The sequence below is a fragment of the Chiloscyllium plagiosum genome, chromosome 27 (assembly GCF_004010195.1).
Source record: "Chiloscyllium plagiosum isolate BGI_BamShark_2017 chromosome 27, ASM401019v2, whole genome shotgun sequence".
Taxonomy (NCBI): domain Eukaryota; kingdom Metazoa; phylum Chordata; class Chondrichthyes; order Orectolobiformes; family Hemiscylliidae; genus Chiloscyllium; species Chiloscyllium plagiosum.
In genome coordinates this window covers 26840126-26856917 of record NC_057736.1, presented here as the reverse complement: position 1 = coordinate 26856917, position 16792 = coordinate 26840126, and the positions used below count along the sequence as shown (strand labels likewise).

The following is a 16792-nucleotide window of genomic DNA, read 5'->3' as shown; positions in this document are numbered from 1 at the left end:
TAATCAGGCAAGAAATACTGGGATATGGATCATGTACAGGCAGATGGGATTAGTTTAGAATGGTGTCATGGTCGGCACAGACATGGTGGGCTGAAGGGCCTGTTCCTGTGCTAAACTGTTCTGTGATCTAACCTTTTATGAGCAATTAATTTTTTTCAGTTAATGAGAAATAAAGCAGATCAGTATGGTGTTTGGACATGGTTTCAGGACTACTGGTTTCAGAGTACAGTAATATTACAGTGGTAAACAGATACAAAGCAGGAATGTCACAGCTGAAATAAAACCTGGCCAGAAAATGTCAGGCATGAGAAATATGCATATATATAGCTGTATCCCCTTTAATAATCACAAGGCTACCAATCATCACTTGCTGCTTGTGAGGTGGAAACTGGCACAGTTCACATAGACAGAAAGTGCAGTCTAATCTTTAGCTCCACTTACCAGGATAACAATTAACTTGATTGTCATCACATCAACATAAAATAGACATTTGGAGGGCCTTGTGGTGCAGTGGTAATGTCCCTACTTCTGTGTGAGAAATTCCAAGTTAAGATCCCACTTACCCAGAGGACTATCATACATGTCCAAACAAGTTGGTTCAGTTTTGTTTTTGGAATAGGCATAATACATTAGATTTACTTCTGCCACTGTATCCTCTTACATTCACAGTTCTGAGACCACATTTCTGACTCCTTATTCTGGAAGATTGACTTCAAATTCCACCAGAAATCACAAAATTTGTGTATACTTAAAAATCCTCGTATTTCTGAAAAGAACATAAGGAAGGGAGGCACTTCCTAGCTTTTAGGCATTTTCACAAAGTGATTCCAATAAACCAGTGATATCATTTTTTTCAGATCACCAAATTAGATGATGGAAGCAAGAGAGTCAGAAGAAAAATAGAAAGAAATGACTTGCACAAGAAGTACTAATGTTGACACAAACCATGAAGTGCTGCAGTTTTAAACAATTATTAGAAGTTTACAGTACCATATCTTAATGAGGCAGCCAAAACACTATTGACTAAGGTCCCAGTCTAATATTTCATTATATAATTTAAGATGAGGCTCAGCAATAGTGAAGAATACTGTTGTCAAACATTTAGAACAGAAAGTGCCAGCAAAATTCAACAGGTCTGGTAGCATCTGTGAAGAAAGTGTTTGGAGTAATTTGGACTTGAAATGTTAACTTTGTTTCTCTATCCATAGATGTTGTCAGACCTACTGAGATAATTTTTGAGATATTGGAAGGGTTTGGTACAGCAGACCTACTGAAGACAATTTGACCTACAGAACTAGGGGCTATAAAAATAACAGTGACTAATAAAGACAACAATGGATTCAGGAGAAACATCTTTACCTAGCGTAGTTAGAATTCTGAAACTTATACCAGGCATTCAAAAGATGATAGATAAGCACATGAAGGAAAAATCATTGAAAATATATGTTGATGGGGTTAGATGAAAAAAAATGTGAGGAGGGTCATCTGGAGTATAAACGCTAGTATAAATATCTGTTGGGAAAATGGCCTCTTTCTAAACTGTAAAGTTTGTCGTGCTGTATACTTTCATATTATTGACAGCATATGCCTCAAATTTAGTACTTTAAAAAATTGTTTCAAGGTGAGTAATTAGATTGATATTTATTTTCAGGGAGACTTTGATGCTGTAAAATAATTTACAAGCCAATAACTGAAAGGGCCAAGGAAAACCAAGAAACTACGGATGCTGGAAATCAAATACAAAAACAAATTGCTGAAAAAAATTGTCAGATCTGGTAGCATCTGTACAGGAAAAGAGTTCATGTTTTGGGTCCAGTGAACCTTTTTCAGAACCAGTTCAACTGAGAAGGGCCAACTGTTTAAAAGAAAAACTTCGTACAATGCTGAGTGTGCAAAGGAGTGTGTTATGGGAGATAGATTTGGAAAGTGGACAGATAAAGGTTGAGGCTGGAGGAGAATGCATATGGATGGTGGGTTGAGGCTGAGGTTGATTTTGTAGATTTTTGATTTCATTGCCAGCAAACAATATGGATTGATGAGAACAGAGGCAATGACTAAGTAGAATAATAGTATTTCCAAGTCGGGGATGGTAGTTACCAGATGTGATAATCTGTCATTACATACTTGCAAATTGTTTATTTTCAGTTCTTTAAATAGGTATTAAATGGCTCAAGTTGTTGGCATGTGAGTTTATTATAAACAAAATGTTGCAGCTCTCAGATTTTGTATTATGGAAACAGAAGAATTTCAAAATAACATTTCTTTTTTGGTTTTTAATCCTTAACGTATTTTCCCCCAAGATGTTACAGATTATCGAATTAACAATTCAGTCTTTGATTTCAAAAGTTGAATGAGGCAATAGATTTGCATAATTGTAACAAATCATTTAAACAATCCTCTGCTTTTCTAATCTTAGCTAATCATTTGAATCAATGTTTTCAATTTCTTGTTTTTAAGTAACAGTTAGAGGAATTAACATTTTATCTTTCAATGAGAACAAAAATGTTACATATATATTCTTTTACCCTTTAAACCTCACTAAATATTTATTTATTTACTTATTAATATAGTGAGACTGCAAAAAGTCAGTTTCCATTTAAAACAGAGTTATTTAATTTTTTTCACTAGTAAAATACATTTTATTTCCTGGATTAGATTAAAAATTGATAACTGACTGAATGGAAGAGCAGAAGTAGGATATCAGCTATCCAGGTCACAACTGATTTTCTAGATATTTTCTAATCAATCTGTTCAGAGATGCTATTACACACCTCTGGAGAAGGTAGGGACATTACCACTGCACAACAAAAGCCCAACAATTGAACTTTTATCTCTGTCCTGCTATCCTGATTCTATTCTCCTTCAAAAATATATCAATAATCAATATTGGTAGAGTGGAGGGATATGCCAGGTGTGAGCTTACAGATTGTGGTTGAATCATAATTCTGCTTCTAATGGCATACAGCACTTTAAGGATATCCTACTTTGAGTTTCTAGATCTGTTGAAAATTCTATCCCGTTTAGTATAGTGATAGCACCACACAAAATGATGAAGGGTATTCTCAATGTGAAGGCAAGAATTTGCACATTGGTCGCTTTTACTGATACATTCATGAACACATAAATCTGTGACAGGCAGATTGGTGAGTATGACATCAAGTACAGGTCATTCTAGTTTTATCAACACGAATTTGATATAACACTAATCAAATTATGAACACTGTTTGGATAATGCAAACTTTCTGCTGAATGGGTTTAGTGATTTTTTTCTAATCGCAATCTTCCACAGTGTGATTTTCTATAACGTTTGTTTCATAGCACAAATTTCTAGAGCACAAGGTTGCAGAGGAACACGACCATTACGTTATACCAGAATGCCCTGTAAGTTTTTTTCTGTCTTGTTGGTTCCTCACCACTTGCTGCAGACCCAGTCTGGTGGTTATCCTTTGGGACTCAGAGTTCAGTCAATACAGATGTTACCTTTCATGGTCTCCCATCCAGAATACATTCTGTATCCTTGTCATGTTCAGTGTTTCTTCTAAGTGGTGTTCAATAAAAGGAAACAATTCACAGGCAGGGTCAAGGATCAATGTTAAAGACCCTCAAAGGAACTCATTCTTGACTATACATAATTGTACTGCTATCTTTGGTGGTTGTGTCCTGGTGGTGGCACAGGACACACTTAGGGATGATGATGGTGGTACATGGAAATATAAGTCCATGATTACAAATATGTCAGGCTGATGCTTGATTAGTATGTGCGATAGCTCATCCAATTTTAGCATCAGTCCCCAGATGTTAGCAAGGATGACTTTCCATTGTCATTTCCACTGCTTAGGACAATTTCAGGTATCGGCCTTCATACCTTCTTTGCATTTTCTGATGAGCAGACTGTCATTATTCCAGCATAGATGGGGCTTGTGCATAGGGACCCTGAGAAATTTCCACACAGCAGATTCTAAAGGAATGTTTGAGTGTGGATAGAGGCTTGGCTCACACACTGAAAATAGATAGAATAAACAGGTTAATTTTTAGTTTGGCAGGCTGCAACTAGGGATTAGTCTCAACAATTTACAACTTACATGAACAACTTGGATGGAGGACCAGAGTATATGCTGGTAATATGAAGATAGGTCAGATAGCAAGTTGTGAAGTGGACACTAAAAATCTGCAAAAAAAACAAACATTTGACAAATGGAGTATAATATGTGAAATTGAGATATTACCACATTGGAGCTGAAAATGTGTTGCTGGAAAAGCGCAGCAGGTCAGGCAGCATCCAAGGAGCAGGAGAATCGACGGTTCGGGCATGAGCCGAAACGTCGATTCTCCTGCTCCTTGGATGCTGCCTGACCTGCTGTGCTTTTCCAGCAACACATTTTCAGCTCTGATCTCCAGCATCTGCAGTCCTCACTTTCTCCTCAAAGATATTACCACATTGGTATGAAGTATAAAAAAGTAAAATATAATTTAAACACAGAATACAAAATGCTGTGCAACAGAGGAATCTTGAAATATCAGAATCTGAAAAAAACGCATATACAGCATATAATTAGGAAGTTAAATGGAATGTTAACCTTTGTTGCAAGTGGGTGGTGCTTGAAAGTAGGGAAATTTTGCTGAAACTTACAATTACAAACCTCCTACAGGACGTTTTTGAGACAACACCTGGAGTATTGTATTCAGTTTTGGTTTCCTTGCTTAAAGAAAGATATAGCAGATCAAACATGATTCAAAAATCGTCAAAATGATTCCTGGAACGACAGGATGTCTTATGAAGAAAGGCTGAATGTGGTGGTGGTGGTGGTGGGTAGGGGGGTGCGGTCTATACTCATTGAAGTTTAAAATGAGAGGTGATTTTGTTGAAATGTAATTCTGAGGAGAGGTTGACAAGGTAGATGTGATAGCATGTTTCCCTTCATCAGAGATTATGGAACCTGGGAACATAGATTCAGATTAATTGGTCTCTCATTATGATCAAGATAAGGAATTTCTCTCAAAGAACTGTTAATGTTTGGAATTTTCAATGCAGAAGACTGTAATCCAGACAGCAGTGGGTCTTTGAATATATTTAAGACCGTACTGTTCAGATTTTTAATCTGACGGGAGTCTAGGGTTATAAAAGGTAGACACAAAAGTGGAATTGAAGGCATAATTAGATTAACAATGATCTTAGTGAATGATGGACCAGGGATCAGATGGCCTACTCCTGCTTCTTATGTGATGTCTGATTTCAAATTCATCTACACAATAACTAATTCCAAAACTTCCATGAAACCAATGAAACTTCAAGTAAACCATCAAGTAAGATGTATACATTCAATAAAATTAGGTTTCCCAGTCTTTAGGAGCTAAATGTCCTGGGCTCAGCAATTTCCAAATGCATGGCAAGCAGACAACCCTCCTTAATCAAGGCACATGTGTAAAAATAGTCAAATATTTATAATACATAACTCTCTAGATTAGATTAGATTCCCTACAGTGTAGAAAAGGCCCTTCGGCCCAACTAGTCCACACCGACCCTCCAAACAGTAACCCACCCAGACCCATTTCTTTCTGAGTGATGCATCTGGCACTATGGGCAACTTAGCATGGCCAATTTACCTGACCTGCACATCTTTGGACTGTGGGGGGAAACCGGAGCACCCGGAGGAAACATACAGACACAGGGAGAATGTGCAAACTCCACACATACAGTCGCCCGAGGTGGGACCCTGGTGCTAACCACTGAGCCACGATGCTGCCATATCAAACACAGTCGCATTGTCTGGAATAAGCAATATGCAACAATCACAAGACAAAGGTAGGCATTTGCTTTTCCATAAATAGAAAATTTTTGCTTTGGCTATGATTTGAGATTGAAATGCAAATTGCTCAAGTTTCAGAAGTTTCTGCTCAAACTAATTTTGTTGAAAGTAAAATTCTTCATACATCATTGTGTTTTGATAATGCATTAGAGTAAACTTTTCAAAAAATTGCACTGAAAATGTTCCTTGATCTACTTAGGAGTAACCTGGTATAGTTTAATTAATACAAAGGAAAGAAAAATGGTCTTGAATTGCTATCGCTTCTTTCACCACAATATTTTAAAACATTTACAGACCATTAACTACTTTAAAATTGTAGTTAATTCCTTTTGCCATGGGGAAAACACTGAAAATAAGTTTGTCACACAAATATAAGAATTTAGATCAAATTCTGGTTACCAGATTTAAAAAAAAACTGAAAATGATCTAGTTCTCAGCTTTTTAGTGAATTCAAAAGAAGTATGGAAAAGTTTTTGATGTATTAGTGTCCTTGTACCCTAAACAATAAAGTTTAATGCTAAGAGCCTCCTTGAAGAACTCCAAATGAGCAAAATTAGCAGATATTCAAAATAGTGATTCATTCAATCTGGAGGCATGACTAATTTTGTGGGTGGAAACTTGATTTATGCTTGAAATTCTTTGATCTTTTGTATTGGTCATGATAACTTAGAGCAAATTGCACAGAAAGAAATTCGAGACCACAAAATCCAATTTTCCCCAACTAATATTGCACAGTCAAAATAAAGTTTGAGATGATTACATTAGATTGTGGACAGCACGGTGGCACAGTGGTTAGCACTGCTGCCTCACAGTGCCAGAGACCTGGGTACAATTCCTGCCTCAGGCGACTGACTGTGTGGAGTTTGCACATTCTCCCCGTGTCTGCGTAGATTTCCTCTGGGTGCTCCGGTTTCCTCCCACAGTCCAAAAATGTGCAGGTTAGGTGAATTGCCCACAGTGTTAGGTGAAGGAGTAAATGTAGGGGAATGGGTCTGGGTGGGTTGAACTTCAGCGGGTCGGTGTGGACTTGTTGGACCAAAGGGCCTGTTTCCACAAAGGGCCTGTTTCCACATTGTAGGGAATCTATTAGATTACTTAGTGTGGAAACAGGCCCTTCGGCCCAACAAGTCCACACAGAAGAGTTACCCATTTCCCTCTGTCTAATGCACACTATGGGCAACTTAGCATGGCCAATTCACCTGACCTGACATCTTTGGACTATAGGAGGAAACCCGAGGAAACCTATGCAGACATGAGGCGAATTTGCAAACTCCACACAGTTGCCCAAGGCTGGAATTGAACCTGGGTTCCTGGTGCTATGAGGCAGCAGTAATAACCACTGAGCCACTGTGCCGCCCCAGAGAAGGAGATTCTAAAATTGTAAAATACTTATTTAAAAGAATTTCAAGTTTTTTTTCAGTGAAAAATTCCCAAATACTATTGAAGGGATGACAAATAATTTTACATTCCTGACTTCAGGCTGGCATGCTTCAACAGTGACAAAAAGTGTTGCGCTGGAAAAGCATTCCTGTTGAAGGGTTTATGCCTGAAACATCAACTCTCCTGCTCCTCGAATGCTGATTGAATGCTATACTTTTCCAGCGCCATAATTTTTGACTCTGATCTTCAGCATCTGCAATCCTCACTTTCTCCTAGGCTTCAACAGTGACACTGACAAAAATTAAAATCTGGGATTAATATAACAAATTACAGGCAGTAAAAATCTCTAAACTCCTTGATTCTTTTGATCATGCATGATTCCCATAAACTAAATTAATTCATGCATACTAAAATTATTCATTAACGTCTATGCAACTCATGTGGAAGGTCACAGATCTGAGTCACTCCCACTGAAAAGTGTCCACATTCAGATGAAACATTAACTTGTCTTTCCCCTTTGGAAATGGTGACTGACTTGTCAGCATTTTCAGTTTGCAATGTCAACCTGCTTAGTTTCCTTTTCGTTGCTAACTCACAGCACAGTCAATTAAGTGTAACACTGTTCTAAGGAAAAGTTAACTTTGCAACAATACTGGAAGGTTTGAATGCTCAGGTCTGTACTGATCATAAACTGAACTTAAAACAATACTGTGACCATCTTCTCCTGGAAATCCTACATCCCTTGACTTCCAAGGTTGAAAACTACAGATTTAGGGTGTTCATCCCGAATATGGAGTTTGGCCACTACTTTCTGGAGGAATGCGGGAATGAGAGGGTGACTGTCTCTGGTAGTGGAAGCACTCAGGAACAAGCCTCCCTGTTTATGGACGATGTCACCATCAACTACTGGAACTGCCATGAATGTGCAGACAGGTGAACATCTGCGACAAATTCCAATAGGCCTTGTGAGCCATAGTTAATGAAGGCAAGAATGTGGCCATATACTTGTGGAATTATCTGACTGATCCATTAACGTCCCCTTCACTGTCAAGATAAATTAGTTGAAGATATTGGGGATTAGGTTCAGAGGTGCTAAGATATGCACTGAAAATTGGAAGGAGCAATTAGTGATGATCAACCAAAACAGGGCTTGTGACAAGACATTTCTTCTCCATTGCAGGTAAGAAGATGGTCATCAGGTGCAAGGTGCTTTTTTGTATTTCTGTACATGGTGCAGGTCTGAACCATTCTTTCCTCCTGTGCTATGTTGATCACCAAAGTCATTTTTTGCTTTATCTGAAGGTCCAAAATGTATTATTTTCACAGGAACAAAAAGCTCAAACCTCTAGAAACAGGCAGTATAAATGTATCCAATATCATCCTCATCCTGATGGCCAAAATTGTGTGCAATTGCATCAAGCTGTGTGTAGAACCTCACACTGCAGATACCGAGTCTTACTAAGTGTTGAGTTACTACCCATTCCCAACATTACAAACTGTCGGTTTGGCCACACTGCTGTCGAATGCGCTGAGTAGTTGGACTGTGCCATACTACATTCTGGCTATTGAGGGAGTGCAGGAGTGCACCCTCACGAGGTCAATTCCTGGAATGGCGGAACTACCTTACGCTGAAAGACTGGAGCGACTGGATTTGTATACCCTTGAGTTTAGAAGCTGAGAGGGGATCTGTTTGAGACATATAAGATTATTAAAGGATTGGACACTCTGGAGGCTGGAAACATGTTTCCGCTGATGGGTGAGTGCCGAACCAGAGGACACAGCTTAAAAGTACGGGATAGACCATTTAAGACAGAGATGAGGAGAAACTTCTTCACCCAGAGAGTGGTGGCTGTGTGGAATGCTCTGCCCCAGAGGGCCGTGAAGGCCCAGTCTCTGGATTCATTTAAGAAAGAGTTGGATAGAGCTCTCAAGGATAGTGGAATCAAGGGTTATGGAGATAAGGCAGGAACAGGATACTGATTAAGGATGATCAGCCATGATCATATTGAATGGTGGTGCAGACTCGAAGGGCAGAATGGCCTACTCCTGCACCTATTGTCTATTGTCTACTTGGCTCTCATGGAGATGCTTACGCCGAAAAGCATTTTGAATCCATTGATCCTTCAGTTTTGAAAGTTCTCCAGCAATTTTTGTTTTTATTTATTTCTTGTGAAATGTGCCTTTCAAAGAAGATTAGGAAAGATTTTGTGGTTTTTGTCTCGTTACATTCTTAAGCAGATGTGTGAAAGAGGATTCTGTGCTCCATGATCTGTTCCTAGAGACATACGCTGAGTAATCACTAAGTGTACCTGGAAGACTATCAACTTGGTGAATTATGCTCTTTGGTCATCTGAGATTTGCTCATGTTCCAGTGCAGAGTTGTCTTCAAACAAGTGCTGCAAACTGGCAAATTACTAAGTCCAGAACTACTTGCTGAAGGACACACAAAATTGAAGATAAAAAAAAACTGCAGATGCTGGAATCCAAGGTAGACAAGCAGGAGGCTGGAAGAACACAGCAAGCCAGGCAGCATAAGAAGGTGGCAAAGTCAACCTCACCCCCCACCCCAAGTCCTGAAGAAGGATTATATCCAAAACTATGACTTCTCCATGTCCTGATGGTGCCTGGCTTGCTGTGTTCTTCCAGCCTCCTGTTTGTCTACGAAGAATACGCCATCACAGAAACAATGGAGAAAAGACTTTCAGCTATAACACACCAAGACCTGGAAATTGTGGAATTCTTTTGACCTTGTGCCTTACAAAGAATGTGCATTGTGGAGATAGAGAGTTTTAACATTGCTGAACCAGACATTTTATTGAAGCTTTTTGTTTTGCACTTATCAAGTCAAGAAATGTGGTGCTGGAAAGGCACAGCTGGTCAGGCAGCATCAAAGGAGCAGGAGAGTCGACATTTTGAGCAAAAGTTCTTCATCAGGAATGTGAAGGGGCCCAAGGGGGTGGAGAGATAAATGGGTAGGGGTTGGGGTTGGGGGAAAGTAGCTGGAAATGCGATAGGTAGTTGAAGGTGGGGGTGATGGTGATAGATCGGAGAGGAGGGTGGAGCAGATAGGTGGGAAGGAAGGTGGACAGTAGGACAGTTCAAGAGGGCAGTGTCGAGTTGGAGGGTTGGATCTGGGATAAGATGGGGAGGGGAGATAGGAAACTGGTGAAATCGACATTGATCCCATGTGGTTGGAGGGTCCAAGGGGTAGATAAGGCGTCCTTCCACCTAGCGTCGGGTGGCTAGAATTTGGCAGTGGAGGAGGTTGAGGACTTGTGTGTCCTTGGCGGAGTGGGAGGGGGAGTTGAACTGTTCGGCCACAGGGTGGTTGGGTTGTTTAGTGCATGTGTCCCAGAGATGTTCTCTGAAACATTCCTCAAGTTGGCATCCTGTCTCCAACTGTAGAGCTGACCACGTCAAGAACAACAGACACAGTAGATGACGTGTGTGGAGGTGTGGACGCAGGTTTTACACCTCTTGCGGTGGCCGACCCAACCAGTACCCTTCCACTGACACACTCATTTGATTAGCTGAATTGGTCCTCACCCTCAACAATTTCTTCTTCAATTCCTCCCACTTCCTTCAGACCAAAGGGGTAGCCATGGGCACCTGCGTGGGCCCCAGCTATGCCTGCCTCTTCGTCAGATTCGTTGAACAGTCCATCTTTCTCAGCTATACCGGCACTAATCCCCACCTTTTCCTCCACTACATCAATGACTGTATCGGTGCCACCTTGTGCTCCCATGAACAGTTCATCAACTTCATGAACATCTTCCACCCTGACCTCAAGTTCACATGGACTATCCTGGACCTCTCCACCTCCATTTCCGGTGACCAACTCAACACGGACATCTACTTCAAACCCACCGACTTCCACAGCTACCTGGACTACACCTACTCCCACACTCCCTCCTGTAAAAACACTATCCCTTACTCTCAGTTCTTCCACCTCCACTACATCTGCTCTCAGGAGGACCAATACCACTTCAGAACATACCATATGGCCTCCTTCTTCAAGAATCGCAATTTCCCCTCCCACGTGGTCAACAATGCCCTCCAGCGCATCTCCTCCACTTCCCATACCTCTGCTATTAAACCCCACCCCTCCAGTCACAACAAGGATAGAACTCCCCGGTCCTCACCTTCCATCCCACCAACCTCCGGAAACAATGTATCATCCTCCACCATTTCTGCCACCTACAGACCTCATCACCAGAGATATATTTCCCTCCCCAGCCCTATGTGCGTTCCGCAGAGACCATTACCTTCACCACTCCCTTGTTGGGTCCGCGCCCACCATCAACCCACCCTCCACTCCCGGCACCTTCCCTTGCCATCACAAGAGGTGTAAAACATGCACCCACAACCCCCCTCACCTCCATCAAAGGCCCCAAAGGATCCTTCCACATCCGACAGAGGTTTTTCTGCACCTCCACACATCATCTACTGCGTCCGTTGTTCTCGATATGGTCTCCTCTACATTAGGGAGACAGGACATCAACTTGCGGAACATTTCAGAGAACATCTCTGGGACACGCACTAAACAACCTGATCGCCCTGTGACCGAACACTTCAACTCCCCCTCGCACTCCGCCAAGGACATTCAAGTCCTGGGCCTCCATCACTGCCAAATTCTAGTCACATGAGACCTGGAGGAAGAACCGCCTCATCTTCCACCATAGGACCCTCCAACCACACGGGATCAATGTCAAATCCAGTTTTCTCATCTCCCCTCCCCTCACTGTATCCCAGATCCAACCCTCCAACTCAGCACTACCTTCTTGAACTGTCCTACCTGTCCATCTTCCTTCTCACTTACTCACTCCATCCTCCATTCTGACCTATCACCATCACCCCCATCTTCACCTACCTATCGCATTCCCAGCTACCTTAACCCCAGCCCTATCCTCCTCCCATTTATCTCTCAGCCCCCTCTCCACTCCCACATTCCTGATGAACAGCTTATGGTTGAAACGTCGACTTTCCTGCTCCTCGGATGCTGCCTGACCAGCTGTGATTTTCCAGCACTACACTTTTTGACTCTGATTTCCAGCATCTGCAGTCCTCACTTTCTCCCACTCATCAAGCCAATCGACAAAAAGTACCATTTAAAAGGCTGGGTACATGAATAGGAAAGGTTCAGAGGGATGTGGCCCAAATGCTGGCAAATGGGATTAGATTAGTTTAGGATAAGAGGTCTGCATGGATGATTTGGACAGAAGGGTCTGTTTCCGCACTGTACAACTCTATGACTCTATATAACTAGTAGATGTAAGGTTGCTTGCTGAGCTGGGAGGTTTGTTTTCAGATGTTTCATAACCATTCTAGGTAACATTATCAGTGTGCCTGTGGTAAACCTTGAGATGGATAGAAAATTGGTTAACATACAGGAAAGAAAGAGTAGGAATAAACAGGTTTTGTGAATTTGTTTTCTGAATTGTAGTCATGATTTGGAGATGTCGGTGTTGGACTGGGGTGTACAAAGTTAAAAACCACACAACACCAGGTTATAATCCAACAGGTTTAATTGAAAGCACTAGCTTTCAGAGCACTGCTCTTTCACCAACCACCTGACGAAGGAGCAGCACTCCGAAAGCTAGTGCTTCCAATTTAACCTGTTGGACCATAACCTGGTGTTGTGTGATTTTTAACCTTTCTGAATGGTTTATTGTGGAATATTGTGTACAGATTTGATCTCCAGATCTGAGGAAGAATGTTCTTGCTAGAGAGAGTGTAGCAAAGGTTTACCAAAATGATTTCTGTGATGACAGGACTGGTGGCTGCTGTTTAAGATTGTATTCACTGGAGTTTAAGAGAGAGAGAGAGAGAGAGAGAGAAAGATTAAGTGAGGGGTATGTGGGTTCTTCCACAATGCTCTTAGCCTTTCAGATGCAGTGTGTGGTGTCAATGTCTGTAATAGTGGGAAGAGAGACTCTGATGATCTTCTCAGCTGTCCTCATTATCCATTGTAGGGTCTTATAATCCGAAACAGCACAATTCCTAAACAAGGCAGTGATGCAGCAGCACAGAGTATTGTAGAAACCGATTTAAATTTCTAACAGGACAAGACAGGTTAGATGCAGAAAGGATGTTACTGATGGTGGGGAAAGTCCAGAATCACAAGTCATAATTTAAGGATAAGAGTAAACCTTTTAGGACGAGATGAGAAGAAATTTCTTCACTTAGAGAGTAGCGAGTCTGTGCAATTCATCAGCACAGAACGTGTTTGAGACCAAAACATTGTGCTTTCAAGAAGCAGGCAGACATAGCTTTTTGGCTAAAGGGAGGTGGGGGTGGGAGGAAGTGGGGTGATGAGAGCATTGAATCAGAGGATCATAATGAATGGCAGAGCAGGCTTGAAGGGCCTACTCCTGCTCCTTGTTTCTAATGACAAATCCTGGGATGACATTAATGTCCTGAGGACACTGAATTCCCCAGAGTTAGGAAGAATGAGGAGTGATCTATAGGAAGAATGAGGAGTGATCTAATTGGTACATAGAACATTCTTAAAAGGTGAGTTGAAACCATAATTCTATTTCATTCTCCAGGCGCTGCCAGATCTGTTTTCACCAGCACTTTCTGGTTTTATTGAAAGGAACTTGAGGTATTCGCCGCTATATTGTAGTTTCTTTTTACACAATCTTCACTACAAATAATCAACATTAAATTTTTAAAGCTCAATGCTTTGTGACTACAGAGTGAAAAAAAATCACTGGGGCGGATTTCTGAATTTCACAAAGATGCATTTAGATGCATGACCTTATGACTTAATACTCAGAGAGCCGTAATTACTGCGGTCAGTAATCCATTTACTACAGCAGTTAATCACCTGATGGTGTGGTAATCGAGTTTTGTTTAATATGTAGAATTTTACTTACCTTTAAGTTTAATGTCTCTATGCAGTCTGGGTTTCAGAAAGCGGAAGTGAGGCAAGAGGGGCTGAAGTAACTTCCATTTGTTGTGAACCAGGAGCGACTGAAAAACTATTTTGTCCATTCCCTCAAACAAATTCGTTCCTCTCTGCAATCTACTCTCAGTTCCACACGCCTGTGTCCTCCCAACCGGCTCCAAATTGAAAACCGGAAAAACTAAATTTAAGATTTCTGTACTACTCACATTCCACCTGCCCCCAAAGTTCGTTCTGATTTCTGCTCAGTATTTATCGTGGCCGTGATTTCTAAAGTATAATCGAGGATTAAAGACATTATATTTGCGCTAGATCATCTTTAGTCTTCATTCACATTTCAACGGAAAGGTTCTGACTTGAAAGGGAGGGCGGGAACGGCGTGCAAATCTAAAGCTGCACATAGAGCTTTTCATTAATTTGTCAGAGTCCCCACCAGACACTGAAGGGGCAGCCGGTAGCATTAGGCTTCATTCTTAGGGATTAAGAGGCGGGCAATCTGGGGTTGCTCCGTGCCCGGTGGAGCCGGGCCATGGGGGTTTCTCGATCAGCTCGAACAGTGCACCAGTATAGTTTTTCCAATGGCCTCTAGTGACCAGAGAGGACTACACCGAGCAGGGTTCCTCTTCTTTCTCTTTATGTCTTTGGGCTGCGATTTTGGAACCGACCCTACCCCTAACATAAGCGTCGATCGACTCGGCTTGGATCAACTCGGCTCAGTATTAAAAACAGAAATTGCTGGAAAAGCTCGATCGGTCTGTTAGCATCAGTGGAGAGAAATCAGAGTTAAAGTTTCGGATTCGGAGCTTTCCAGCAATTTCTGCTTTTGTTTCTGATTTACAGCATCCGCAGGTCTTTCGGCTCAATATTATTCTCTCCCATGCACCATACCCGCTGGTAAAAATGGCTACACATTTGGGAAGTCCTGTAAAGCAGACCAAACCTCGAGTATGAGTGACCTGGACTAAAATTGAATCTTCTGTAAATGAAATTGGGTCTCCTCAGGAGTTATCTAATAACATATTCATCATTGGTACGAAGGCAAAACTAGCATAAATTTGCACTAGATAGGAACTTTGACAGGCAAGAAATTTCAAAAGCTGATTGGGCACAGATGTTCGCAGGTAAAGGGACTGCTGGAAAATGGAAAACCATCAGAAATGAGATAAGGGGAGTCCAGAGAAGGTATATTCCTGTTAGGGTGAAAGGAGAGAGTGGTAGGTATAGGGAATGCTGGATGACTAAAGAAATTGAGGTCTTTGTTAAGAAACAGAAGGAAGCATATGTCAGGTAAAGACAGGATAGATCGAGTGAATCCTTAGAAGAGTATAAAGGCAGTTGGAGTATGCTTAAGAGGGAAATCAGGAGGGCAAAAAGGGAACATAAGAGCTGTACAGTATGGAAATAGACCCTTTGGTCCAACTTGACCACACCGACCAGATATCCTAAATCAATCGAGTCCCATTTGCCAGCATTTGGCCCACATTCCTCTAAATCTTTCCTAGTCATATACTCATCCAAATGTCTTTTAAATGTTGTAATTGTACCAGCCTCCAGCACTTCCTCTGGCAGCTCATTCCATACACGCACCACCCTCTGTGTGAAAAAGTTGCCTGGACCTCTTTTAAATCTTTCCCCTCTCACCTTAAACCTATGCCCTCTAGTTTTGGACTCCCCAACATTGTGAAAAAAACCTTGTCTATTTGCCTTTTCCATGCCCTCATGATTTTATAAACCTATATAAGGTCACCCCACAGCCTCCAAAGCTGCAAAGAAAATTGCCCCAGCCTATTTAGCCTCTCCCTATAGCTTAAATCCTCCAACCCTGTCAACATTCTTGTAAATCTATTCTGAACAATTTCAAGCTTAATAACATCTTTTCTACAGCAAGGAGACCAGAATTGCATTCAGTATTTCAAAATGGCCGAACCAATGTTCTCTACAGCCATAACATGACCTCCCAACCCCAATACTCAATGACCAATAAAGGCAAGCATAACAAACGCCTTCTTCACTATCCTATCTACCTGGGATTCCACTTTCAAGGAACTATGACCTCCAAGGTCTCTTTCTGCAACACCACTACCCAGGATCTTACTATTAAGTGTATAAGTCCTGCCCTGATTTGCCTTTCCAAAATGAAGCACCTCACATTTATCTAAATTAAACTCCATATGCCACTCCTCGGCCCACTGGCCCATCTGATCAAGTTCCCATTTTATTCTGAGGTAACCTTCTCCATTGTCCATTACACCTCCAATTTCTGGTGTCATCTGCAAACGTACTAACCATACCTCTTATGTTCACATTCCAAATCATTTATATAAATGACAAAAAGTGATGGACCCAGCACCAATCCTTGAGGCACGTGGCTGGACACAAGCCTCCAGTCTGAAAGGCAACCCTCCACCACCACTCTCTGTCTTCTACCTTTGAACCAGTTCTGTATCCAAATGGCTAGTTCTCCCTGTATTCCATGTGATCTAACCTTCCTATCCGGTCTACCATGAGGAACCTTGTTGAATGCCTTACTGAACCTCCATATAGATTCCATCCACCGTTCTCCCCTCATTAATCCTCTTTGTTACTTCTTCAAAAAACTCAATCAGTTTGTGAGACATAATTTCTCACGCATAAAGCCATGTTGACTAACCCTCATCAATCCTTTCCTTTCCTTTCTAAATACATATAAATCCTGTTC

General features: G+C 41.4%; 1 long non-coding RNA gene across 1 annotated transcript; it reads right to left on the bottom strand.

Annotated features, from left to right (window-relative positions):
* Window positions 1-2612: 2612 nt before the first annotated feature.
* LOC122563684 lies at window positions 2613-14795 on the bottom strand. Its single transcript, XR_006315695.1, has 3 exons — window positions 14066-14795; window positions 4083-4168; window positions 2613-4000 (listed from the first exon to the last, which is right to left on the bottom strand). It is a non-coding gene; the product is annotated as an uncharacterized LOC122563684 (long non-coding RNA).
* Window positions 14796-16792: the final 1997 nt, after the last annotated feature.